General features: G+C 42.3%; 1 long non-coding RNA gene across 1 annotated transcript in view; it reads right to left on the bottom strand.

The window, feature by feature from the left end:
• Positions 1 to 1,258: 1,258 nt before the first annotated feature.
• The window catches only part of LOC117079378, a 137,446-nt gene continuing 126,006 nt past the window's right edge, over positions 1,259 to 12,698 (bottom strand). The window contains exon 2 of the long non-coding RNA XR_004435405.1: positions 1,259 to 1,403. This is a non-coding gene — a long non-coding RNA (uncharacterized LOC117079378). The remainder of the gene's footprint in view (positions 1,404 to 12,698) is intronic.

Raw genomic sequence — 12,698 nt, 5'->3', positions numbered from 1 at the left:
AATATTGGTTGAATGAATGAACATCTTAACAAGGAATGAATACAAATGCACTTGAATTTGAATTAATACAGGACACTGTTTCTAAACCTTTTCACCAGTAGGGATTTCTCTTATTAATTTCTTCCCATGGGCCTCATGCTTTGACAAATTTCATCTTCCAAGCTGAGACTAGTGACAAATTGGATTTTCCTATGTTTAATTAATCAAAGACAGATAAATTGCTTACCAACACTTCTAAACAGCATGAAATACGTATCGTAACAAGCCTGAGTTATTTAATTCCAGGCTAAAACAAATACAAACACAATAACCTGTTAGCTTAGGTGCTCTCACTTGCAAGCAAATGGACAATAACTCCTTACAATTTCAAAATCCCAAACTAGCTTATGAATCTGTAGAGATTTGGGGACCCAGGTTAGGAAATGCTTCCCACTGTGATTCACATCGTACATTAGAGTCACATCTTATAAGGCTTGGGCTTCAATGTTAGCAAGTAAGAAAACATCTGCATTTGTCCAAATTATCTTTGAAAACCCCTTAAATCTCCTAGATTCAAGGTTTTGTATATACAGTCTATACAATCTTTTACAGTCATATGTCCATAAATCTGTAGCAAGAGGCGGTAATATGCAGCACATAATCAAGTGTATTTGCACAAACTATAATTGAATATATGATATATATAACTGAATATTCAGTATACATGTATGATGGAATCTGCAAGTTAGATGTGCACAGGATTTGATGCCGTTATATTTTTCACATATACAGAATAATATATGATAAATATTTATGCTATAAAATTATTAAGTAAACAACATTGTAGTTCCAAATAACTTTAAGAAATTGGACTTTGCCAAGAGTTTTAAATTTCTGTGTTACCCTTCCTGCTAGCATTCCTCCATCTGGCCTACCCTAGGTTAACGCTAGCTTGCATTTGCTTTGCTTTTTGATTTTACCACATATGTCAGTATTACTAAACAATATATTGTTTAGTTTTGTTTCTGTTTTGAGCTTTATATAAATGGCATCATATGGCATGTATTTTTGTGTGAGTCACATTTTTTGCCCAACATATGTTTACAACTATGTGCATGTGGGTATGGTTCATTTATTTTTCAGTGCTCTACAGAAAGTAATTTTTCAACTCAAGGTATTCCTTTCCTAAAATTAATTACTTTTGTCTAACTTAGCCATGTAATACAAATGCATCAAGATAGATAATGAACATTAACTGCTGCAACAAACAACACCAAACCAGAGGGGCATTAAGTTTTATTTTCTGCTCACAACCACAGTTGTATGCAAATGGGCAGCTCTGCTAGGCAGCTCTTCTCCAAGACATGACTCAGGGACCTCAACACCTTCTATCTTGTGACGCCAACATCTTCGAAGCTGGCTTTCTGGTAGTCATAGAAACAAAAGACAGAACAGATCTTTCAGAGTTCAGAGGAGGCTGAGAAAGACCGCCCATGTGCCCAGGAAAAGGAAACAGACTTGGTCGACATCTCTATGGTATTTGTCACATGTAAAATGCTACAAAAGAGTTTACTGAGATTAGATTTACAGGATTGGCTTGAACAGACTTTAAGTGTTATCTAATCTCACTCCCTTTGTTTTATCCAGTAAATTTTTTCTTAGTACCAACTGTATACCAGGCAATGATGAAGTGACATCCACAGAATCTGTAATGAGGAATTGCCTGCCTTGTGCTTGTACACTCTTCAAGCAGGGAAGCAAGCACAGCCTCAAGAAAGCAATTCCCACATTTGCACAGCTTGAACTGATTACTATTCATGATGCACACATCAGGCAGTTCCAAGTGATGACAAGAATAAGGGTGAGTGAGCCTGTGCACAACTGAGGACTCAAGATGACCCACAGGCCAGATTTGTTGAAGAGGTCATTGATGCTGAAGTCATCTATAATGATGACAGTAATTCTTTATTATGAGCATAATACCCCTGAAGTCTTTCTTTTATTCTCATGTTCCAACAAATTGTCATATAGTGTTTTCCAAAGTTTGGATGTATTAGATGTCTTCAAATCCCAAAATAGTGGAGCCAGCTGGGTTTTGCCTTTACCCAACTGTTTCCCAGTTTTTCTTGGTATTTTTTTCTCTCCTAGTCTCTCTCTCTCTCTCTCTCTCTCTCTCTCTCTCTCTCTCTCTCTCCTCTCTGTCTTTTTCTCTGTCCTCCCTCTCTCACACACAAACATGCATGCACAGAGACACATATAAACCCATGCACACACACATATGTACATGCACACACATATATGTTGAGACCAATACCTAGCAACCTAGCACAAACACACAGTACCTCTAATTTCCAAGGGTTGGAAATGTTTGATAATGTCAACAAACTCTATAGAGGACAGGAACTTTTATAGAAACACAGGTGTCCACTTTAAAGCAGGACACACTTTTTCAAAAGGCACCAGCACAAATAAATCTCCTTCCCCCAAAACTGTGTTGAAACTTTCTCTTCACTCAAAAATGCTTCATACCTACTGAATCCAAACCCTGTTAGGATTATGTCTGCTATCGTCCTGTGAGTTTGGAGTTAGACTGTGAAATCCAATAACCATTTTGCTTCTGTATGTATATGTGGATAATACATGGAAAATTTTTAGGGTAAGTCAGTTATACTAGTTATGTTTAGGCCAGAAATTGGAAAACATTTTCCTTAAAGAGCTAGATAGTAAAAATTGTAGGTTTTGAGGGCCATACACTCTCTGTTACAACCACTTCACTCTGCTGTTATGGAACAAAAGTAGCTAGAAATGAATGGATGTAATGGTGTTTCAATAAATTTAATCTATAAAAATCAGTGGTGAGCCATATTTGGACTAAGAACTGTAGTTTCCTGATCCCTTGTGTTGACCAAAAAAAAAAAAAAAAAAAAAAAAGCCAAACTCTGTAAAACATTTAAGGAGGTAATTTATTCTAGGCCAAATATGAGTGACCATGGATGGGGGTACAGCCTCAAGAGGTCCTGAGAACATATACCCTAGGTGGTTGGGCTACAGCTTGGTTTAAGACATGCATCAATACATGTAAGGTATACATCTGTTCAGCCTAGAAAGGCAAGACATCTGGTGGATGGAAGGGTGCTTATACATCATAGGTGGATTTTCTGATTGGCAATTGACTGATTTAAACTTTATCTAAAAAGTTGAAGTAAGTAGGAAGAAATGCTTAAGTTAGGATAAGGGAGGTTATGAAAGCCAAAGTTCTTGCTATATGGCTGAAGCCTCTAAAATAGCAAGTTTGAGAGAGAAGAGGTGGTAAATGTCTCCTTTTGGACCTTAAAAAAGGTGTCATATTCATAGCTAAATCTCTCCAGAATCCAGAAAAGACATGGAGAGGGAAGTCCATTCTCTATGGAATGCAGATTTCCTCTACAAGAGATGGTTTTGCAAGACATATTTCAAAATATGTGAAAGAAATGTATTTTGGGGTAAAATACTTTGATCTCCTTCAAGGTCTGCTATATGTCATGTGATGTTATACCAGAGTCAGACTGAAATTTCGTATCTTATTGCTACAACGAGTCTGTTTTATCAGGCTTAGGATCTGTATGTTAATGCCACTGCTGGTCAGTTGTGCCTAAACTTCTAAGGGAGAGGGTATAATGAGGCATGCCTGACATCCCTTCCCATCATGGCCTGAACTAGTTTTTCAGGTTTCTTTGGGACCCCCTTGGTTAAGAGAGGAGCTTGTTCAGTCAGTTGGTGAACTTAGAATTGTATTTTTGGTTTACCTTGGCTTAGCCATAAAGCATGCAACCATTAAGAAAGTCACAGAGTCACCCTTGAATTAGCTCAGACAGAGGTAGAGACTCCCAGTGTCGGTCATCTGAGAAAGAGAAAGTGGAACTTGGAAGGTGGGCCTGAAACCAGCTGGAAGGGGCTCTCCTATCTTTCTTTGAGGTTCCCCTTGCTGGAGTCTCAATGTTACAGTAGGTGGTCAGTCATACATAAGCAGGGCAGGAGAGGGCTCTAAAGCCACCTTTGCAAAAAGTACATCAGTGAGAAAAATTATAATGGTATACTGAGCTAACCTACCCCCCATCTTGCCTTTCCCTTAATTATTCCTGAGCTACTGGGCCAAGCTAACATTGAAAGACATTTAGGCTATAGTTTAAATGATAATAGGCCTTGTCCTAAAACTCAATTGATTTTTGTAAAGCTAAATCAATCCATCAGGCTGGAAGGAGAGGAGGCTGGGTCCTGCCGAGACATGGACATTAACAATTGTCAGCCATTATTCCGGAGGTTATAAGATGTGCACCTTCCCCAATTATTCCTGCAGATAACACTACTATTGTGGACTTACCTTTTGAGATATCTTTCCAGTAATTTTTGTATGTCTGACACCCATAGCTCTACCTAGTCCCTATGGTTTCACCTGCACCCACCAATCCCATTCCTGTGGCCTCAACCAGAAGCAATTCAGCCTGTAGAAAGATAGCTTTAATCCCCTTTATCTCATCTCCACCCCAGAAAATCAACAGCAAGCACCTGTTACCTGGCCCCTCCACCCCTTCCCCAAAACTGCCTTTGAAAAACCCTTAACCTGCAAGCTTTGAACAAGATGATTTGAGTATGGACTTTATCTCCCATGTAGCATGGTCAACCTCATGTCTATTAAATTCTTTCTTTACTACAATGTCATGGTTTTTCTTTATGCAGCAGGTGGGCAGAACTCCTTAGGCGGTTATAGCTCTCCTCGCCCACCCCCACCAAACAAGAATGTCAGGTGACATTCTTGTCACCTGATGTCATGGTGTCACAATCAGGTAATGGTGAAGCAATTGTTACACTCCCTCTCTAAAATGATAATTGGTCACAGCTGGTGCCAGGGAACGGCATTCTCCCAATACATAGAAATACCAGGAACTGGTGATGAGCAGCTTCCCAGTAAGATCTCAGAAGCTGGACGAATGGCTCAAGCATGCTCACTAAGGGACAAAATGGCAGAGTTTAACTGGTATATGACCTTCCTCTAGGAACACTCAACTGGTAAGAGGAGAGTGCTTCAAGTAAGCAAGCATGCAACTTCAGTAAACACACTGTGCATGCGGCCCCTCCCAAGTGCTGGCAGGTCACTGCACATGCAACAGTCCACCCCAAAAGAAGGATCAGGGGAGAAGTAATGCAACCCCAAAAGCATGCCAACGTATAAGACCCTAAGTCGAAGGTCAAAAGCATGCACTTGAATTTCAAGTCACCAGCTTAGCCCTTTTCCAAGTGTGCTTTACTCTCTTTCACTCTTGCTCTGTAATTGCTCTTTCTTGCGCATTCTTGCTCCTGTTCTAAAACTTGTCTCTGTCTCTCCCTCTGCCTTATGCCACTTGGTTGAATTCTTTCTTCTGAGGAAGCAAATAATTGAGGCTGCTGCAGACTCATATGGATTTATTGCTGCTAACATACTTTGGTGCCATGTGACTCAGATACATTCCCTAGCAGTAACATCAACTTTCAGGCTTGTAGACTTGCTGGCAGGTACCCCAAGGTAAGAGGAAAATGATGGCCTTTGCCATTTGCCACATGGAGACACCTGCAGATTTTGACAAAGAGAACTTTGAACTACCCTCCAAATTAAAAAGAGAGTGAACTCTATGATAGGAGCCACTTGATTGTCCGGAGCCATGAGGCCCGGAATTAGCCGACCTCTGTTGCTTGATCTCCGCAAAGCGGAGACAAGATGGCACATTTCCTGGTTCTTTATTACAAACCCTTCCCGCGCGCGCCTAAACCCTTCCCGCGCGCGCCTAAACATTTCCCGCGTGCGCCTAAAGCTTTTCCCGCACGCGCCTAAACTGTTCCCACGCGCAAGACTTTTTCGCGCCCAGGAAGATATGCAGCCTACGGCGCAGGCGCGATCCCACGCCCGGGAAAATTACAAACCCACGGCGCATGCGCAATTGTAATTTGAGCAAACCCAGCCTCCTGTCACCGCCCTGGCCCAACCTCTTCCTCTGCCAGCCTATATAAGGCATTGCACCGCCACCATTAAACGAGACTTGATCAGGTTATTTGTCTTGTCTCTATTTCTCGTGTTTTCTTGTCTCCTCCATTCCCACTCCCCCTTCCAGGGCCCGTTCGACTGTCCTGCGGGTCGGGACACTTGATCTAGCAAATGCTACTCTGCCTCTATTTGCCATTGCTATCCAGCACCCTTGACAACATCATCTTTCACTCTACTTGCTTACTACTATCTGTGCTGCCTGGAGTAAATGAAACTTTAAGGAAAAGGGAGAGCAGCAGCCCTGAAGACTGAGTATTGGGAGTTACGGCCTCAGAGAACAAATGCTTCCCTGTACAGGCCCTAGGCTAAGCCACCATCCCTGACTCTTAGGTTTTCACTTTAGGAAATCAGGGCCTTCATTTGTGCTACCTGGTGAAGCCTCTTCCACTCAGCTTTGCTCACTTGCAACTGCCCTGCTCCATCCTTCCCCACCACAGCAACCCCACATACTAGGTGAGTCCATATTGACTCTCCCACACCTGCTCCTCTTCCAGTCACCCCATCTCAGGAACTGTCAATGCCATTTTTCCATGCCCCAAGTAAAAAAAGTCTTGGAATCCTCCACTGACACCTTTTTCTGTCACTCTTATTAACTCCAGTCACAATTTACCCCCTTCTCACCACTGCTACCTCCACCACCCATCTCCAAGCTATCATCACCTCTTCCTGTATGTCCAATCCCCTGGAGATCTTCCCAAGTCTCATCATTTTAAATATCATCCATCTATACATGACAACTTCGAAATGCACCTCCAACCCAGACCCTCCTCTGAGGCCCAGACTCTTCTTCTCTACTGTCTATTCAGCATCACTAGATGAAGGTTCACAGTTGTCTAAAACTTAGCAGGCACATCTGAACTCCAAGTCTTCCTCTTCCACTCAGCTCTCCAGCAGTTTTCTCTATCTCCATAAATAGCAACTCTGTCCTTCTAGTGGCTCAGACGAAAATCTAGGATCATCTTTTTCTGTCTCCTTCTCTTTTCCACCTCTCCCCTTCTCCTTCTCTCTCCCTCTTCTTTCCTCTCTTTCTCTTCTTTCCTTTCCCCATATACAATCCATCAGCATATTCTGTTGCCTTTACCTTTAAAGTGGCTCCAAGCTCAAACAATCCTCACCCTCTCTACTACAGCTACATTAGCCCAATACTTTCTTAGACGGTTATAATAACTTTCTGCCTCCTGTTTCCAGCTTTGTCTCCCTGCTATCTGTTCTCAACACTGCAGGCACAGTATCATTTTAAAACTCAAATCAGATGAGTCACTCCTCTGCTCACAACTTCTCCCAAATTATTTTTTGGATAAGGCTTGACTACACAGCTAATTATAAACTGAACAGGGAAGAAAATGGTGGACTCTGGTACTCAGCAATCATTAGGAAGTCCCAAGATGTTCATTCTGGTCTGGGGCTTAATCAGATCAAAAACGTGTTTATTATTGCTTATGAAGTGTTCATCTGCTCTGATGACAGCCAAATGCTCTGCTCTTTTACTTTCTTTGACCAATTATCTTGGCTATACTACTTAATTGGTTGATCATTTAATGGTAATTCAAGATAATTTTAGGAAGTAGCTCTCTACTTTCTAAATACTTAAAGACTACATACTTGCAATAAATGTTAATATACCAACCTATCTATCTTGCTCAAAAATGCTCTCATTTATACACATTTTTGATTTCGTGATATTAGTAAAAATAGCATTGCTGAATGCTTACTATGGTTTTTGCTTGCAGTATAATCTCAATTAATAATCAAAATCCTCTTAGGAAGTAGCTACTATTTTTCACATATTTTAGACTAGCCAGTTGAGGCCCAGAGAAGTAAAGTAACTTTCTCGAACACTCGCAGAAGTAAAATTTGAATTCACACACCTACCTGTCTGGCTGTAAAGTCTGCCTCTCTTTGACCCCAACTGTAGTGTTACTGTAGGGGAAAAACTGTAGCATAATGAAGTCAAAAGCATGAGCTCTGGAGTCAGCTTAGCCCGTTTGAATTTTGCCTACTCTACCATGTGACTTTATAAAGTTATGTTGCCTCTCCAAGCCTCAATTTCCTCATCTGAAAAATGGAGCAATTCATACTTGCAATAAGCCATTCTGAGGGTAGAGTGAGATAAAGTAGGCAAAATGCTAAAACATCTTAATTATTATTATTTTAGATTTGACAGGTAAGGAAAGGAAGAAACAATAAAATGAGCTGACTTACTTGAAGCTAAACTGCTATTAGTAGAAGAGTCAAGAAGAGCTTAAGTTTATGAAATTGCTGACATTTCATTTTAGACCTCTAAAATGGAAATTTCACATGCTTCAATCTAATAGGTCTTCTGCTCCAAGTTCTGTGCTCAATTTACTGAACCACAGATTGTGAGTATTTGAGAGCTAGTGTGGGCAGCTAGATCTTCATAATCGTGATATAAAGATCTCTCTCAGGATTCTCTAGTTGTCAGTTACAGTAGGAAAAGAGAATGGAGGCACTTTTAAATTCTAATATTACCACAAATTTATCAGCTTAAAATATCACAGATTTATGATCTCACAATTTCTATGCAGTGGGAGTCTAGGCATGGCTTTACTGGGGTCTCTGTTTAGAGTCTCACGAGGATGTGATTTTGGTGTCAGCTGGGGCTGCCATGTCATCTGAGGCTCTACTGGAATAGACCTGTTTCCAAGCTCACACATGCTGTAGGCGGAATTCAGTTCCTCATGGTTGTAGCACTGAGAACTTCGGCTTTCACTGATTGTTGGCAGAGGCCACCCTCAGCTTCCAGATGCTGAGCATAGTTCCTTGCCACATGGGGTTCCCAACATGGCTTCTTCAAAGCCAGCAAGAGGGACCAATGGGCTCTACAATCTTATATAACTAATCACATCATCATCCCCATTCAGTCACGTCCATCCCATCATCTCAGCTAGAAGTAAGTCATAGGTCTTGCCCATACTTCAAGGGAATAAATCACATAAGGGAGTCACCAGAAGATAAAGGTCTTGGGGACATCTTAAAAGTCTGTCCAGCAGGCAGGAGGTGGTGACAGAAACCCATGAAGGAAAAGATGAGTGATGATGTGTAGTTGTAGCAATTAGTCAGGGGTATTAAAAAAGCCAGCCCACAGCTTGCCATAGGGTACCTACTTCTGTCATCAACTTGATAAACTGGTAAGTAAAATGACAGATTCAAGCCAAAGCGTGAGAAGTTTTAAAGCTCTGTAAGATTTGTGCACTTGAGGTCTGTTACAATTCAGTAAAATAGCTCTGGAGTTTTTTACTATTTCTTACAGTTTCTCTTTAAGAAGCCACAGCTTATTTCTTCCTGTGAATGGTATGCTGGTGGTGTAACCTAATTTCTAACACTCTTAGAGGCCTGATTATTTTCCTTGCTTTAAATAACAAAAGAAATTCTAATTTAGTTCTTATTCAACCAAAACAAGACAAAAATCCCAATTTAAAAATATTGTTACCCCCTGAAGAGACTGGAAAAGTCAAGCGCGGTTGTTTCATTTTAATGCTTGATCTCCTAAATAAGCTGACAAAGAAATGATGCATTTTGATTGAATTTATCAAATGTTTATTATTTTTTGCTACCAGTTATTTCAGGGCAATTATGGCTTTATAATTCCGTAAACATATTCTGATGTAAACAACTGTGAGAATTGCATTTTTGAATGCTCCAACTGTGCCCACAACATAATCAGAAGCAATACTTTATTACTCAGACTAATAATTAGAAATAATTAACTACTTGAAGCAATTAGGAATGGTAATGTATGTCTTAACATAATGTAATGCGCTGCTTTTTCAGTGTATGTTTGAATATTTAGTAACCAGTAATTACTTTTAGAGGAAAGAAAGAAATGTGCTTTTTAGTTAACAATCTCAGATGCCTAGCACAGTCTGGCCCACTGACATGGAGGTTTGGTGCGTCACTGGGTAGAATCCGGCTGAAAATGAGAGCTCTATGACATACTTGGAAAGAAATTGTTTCAGGAGTTTATATTTGTTTAATCACTATATGAGTTTTTACTGAGTATATACTTGGTCTTATGGCTAAGCACTGGTGACATAAAAGTGAATGAGATGGACACACTCCTTCCCCAAAAGAGGTCACACCTTACAGGAAGATATAGACATCTGTGATAAATAGCATGATGGAGAAGCAGAGGAAGTTACGGTGTGAAGGAGATGCAGCACAGAGTAAGAGCTTTTTGTTTTGTTTCTAATACACCACTGACATTCTCTGACTGGCATGTAAACCTCAGTGTCAACTACATGAAGAAGAAGGAGAAGAGTCTTTACCACCAGCAAACACACAGATGAAAAGCTTCTGGGGTGGGACTGAGCTGGGCACTTCTGAAGAACTAAAGAAACACACGGGGGGCTGCAGCCAAGAGAACAGAAGGAGTTGGTGGCAGCACAATCCCCGTGTACTTGGCCATCCCGGCCACATTGAGAATTGTAACCTTTACCTTAAAAAGAACACAGAATCATTGAAGGTTTCTAAACTAGAGAATGATGCCACAAGATTTGCCTTTTTAAAAGATTCTTCTGGCAGCTGTTTCAGGATAAAATAAGAAAGGCAAGAAAGCATCTTGGAAAGCCAACCAGCATTCCAAGGAGCAGTTTAGTTGAAAGGTATGGTGACTTTAACCACACTGATGGCTGTGGGATGGAGAAACATACATACACTGAATCATGAGTATTTAGCGGTAAAATTGGCAGAACTTAATAATGGATTAAATAAAATGACAGCAAAAAGAAAAAGGAAATGAATGGTACAACCAAATGGATGTGGGATCATAAACTGATCCAAGGAATTCGAGACTAGAATCAGGGTGCAGAGTTGGTTGGCATGTGTTTGGGGACATGTTGAGCTTGAGGCACCTATAAGACATTAAGACATGAAAGGAGCTGTTTGCTCAGGCAGCATATGTGCCCATTCAGAGTTTGGACAACAAATCTCAACTGAAGAGATGTTTTTTGAGTGGCATCAACATAGAGAAGGGAATTTATTTGAAAGAAGGTATAGAACAGGGGTATGCAAAAGGCTTCCCTGGGCCACACTGGAAGAAGAATTGCCTTGGGCCACACATAAAATACACTGACACTAACAATAGCTGATGAGAAAAAAAAAAACACCTCAATAAAATCTCATAATGTTTTAAGAAAGTTTACGAATTTGTGTTGGACCACATTCAAAGCCACCCTGGGCCACATGCAGGCCATGGGTCACAGGTTGGACAAGGTTGATGCAGAATGAGGAGAAAATTCAGGTGAGAAATGAGCCTAAAGAATCTCCATCTGCACAATTTGAGCAGCCAACCACGCTGTGTCACTCCCCAAGTCTCCCCAGTCCTTGTGATGGTGGCGGCAACCCATCTGGAACAGCTGCTGTGAGGAAAACAGCTGCAGCAGGGGAGGTGTGTCCAGGGCTGCATGCTCATGGATCCTGCAACCTCTTTGGGGCTCTGCAGAAATTGGTGATCCCAGCAGGAGTCCCTGTGCACCACTAAGTTGGTGGAGCGGGAGCCCCATGCTCCTGGGCACAGCTGCAGTTGCCCAACTGTGGATCCAGATCTGGGCATCTCTGTACTCTTGGGGGCCCGGGAAATGCCCTGTCCCCACTAGCTCAGAAGTGGCTGCTCCTGCTCCAGTGTGGCCAAGTCCAGGTGCTGTCACAGCCTGGCCAGATGTACATGCACTTGGGGGTGCTGACACACCAGCCCCCTGCCACCTCAGCCCTCTCTGGACTTTGGGCGCCAATGAGCATGGTAGGGAGGCCAGAGGACTGAGGCAGCTTGGCACAGGCCTGTGGGCACCCCTCAGCATGGACAACCATGCTGTGGATGGCATGTTGATGGTTGTGGGAAGTAGATAGGTTCCTAGGTGGGAAGGGGTGGGTCCCCTGTAAAAACTCACCTTCAAGCCAGGGACTCCTGACTGAAGCCTGGCAGTCAGGCTGCCAGTTCTGGGTGGAGTCCACAACCTGGAGAGAGAATTCATGGTGCCTTTTCCAGGCCCACCCATGGCCACTCATGGACCAATCAGCATGCACTTCCTCTCTTCTGAGCTCATAAAAACCCCAGACTCAGCAGACTCAAACACTCTTCAGAACAACCTGCCCATGGATAAGAGCTACCCATTTCAGGTCTCCTCTACTATTTCAGGACAACGTGCCTGCAGATAGAAGCTACCTACTTCAGGTCTCCTGAGAGCTGTTCTGTCACTCAATAAAGTTCCTCTTCACCTTGCTCAACCTCCAGTTGTCCATGTAACCTCATTCTTCATGGATGCAGGACAAGCACTCGGGACCCACTGAACAGGAAGAGTGAAAGGAGCTGTACTGCTTTCCTGGCTGGCTTGCCAAGCTGCAGACAGTGACATGCTCCCAGACTGTGGAGCAAAGAGTGGAGACCCTTCTGGGGGCCCAGACCTTGGGATTCCCCAAGGCAAAAGTATAACACTGCAGCACTCCTGCCCTCCACCAGCACCGGGTAGCTGCCCCACACAACGGGAAACAGTGGCTGGACTGAGCCAGCCCAAGAGCCACAGGCTGGAGTGAGGCAGTGGGACTGAAAGAGCTGTAACACAAATGGACTGAAACATGCCACCCTGACACACACACCCACAACTTGTCACACTGCAGGTGATGAGGAGAGAAGAGTTGTGGCCCTTCA

This window comes from Trachypithecus francoisi, unplaced genomic scaffold, assembly GCF_009764315.1.
Source record: "Trachypithecus francoisi isolate TF-2019V2 unplaced genomic scaffold, Tfra_2.0 Lachesis_group7, whole genome shotgun sequence".
Lineage (NCBI taxonomy): Eukaryota > Metazoa > Chordata > Mammalia > Primates > Cercopithecidae > Trachypithecus > Trachypithecus francoisi.
This window is presented reverse-complemented; position numbering and strand designations above follow the sequence as displayed.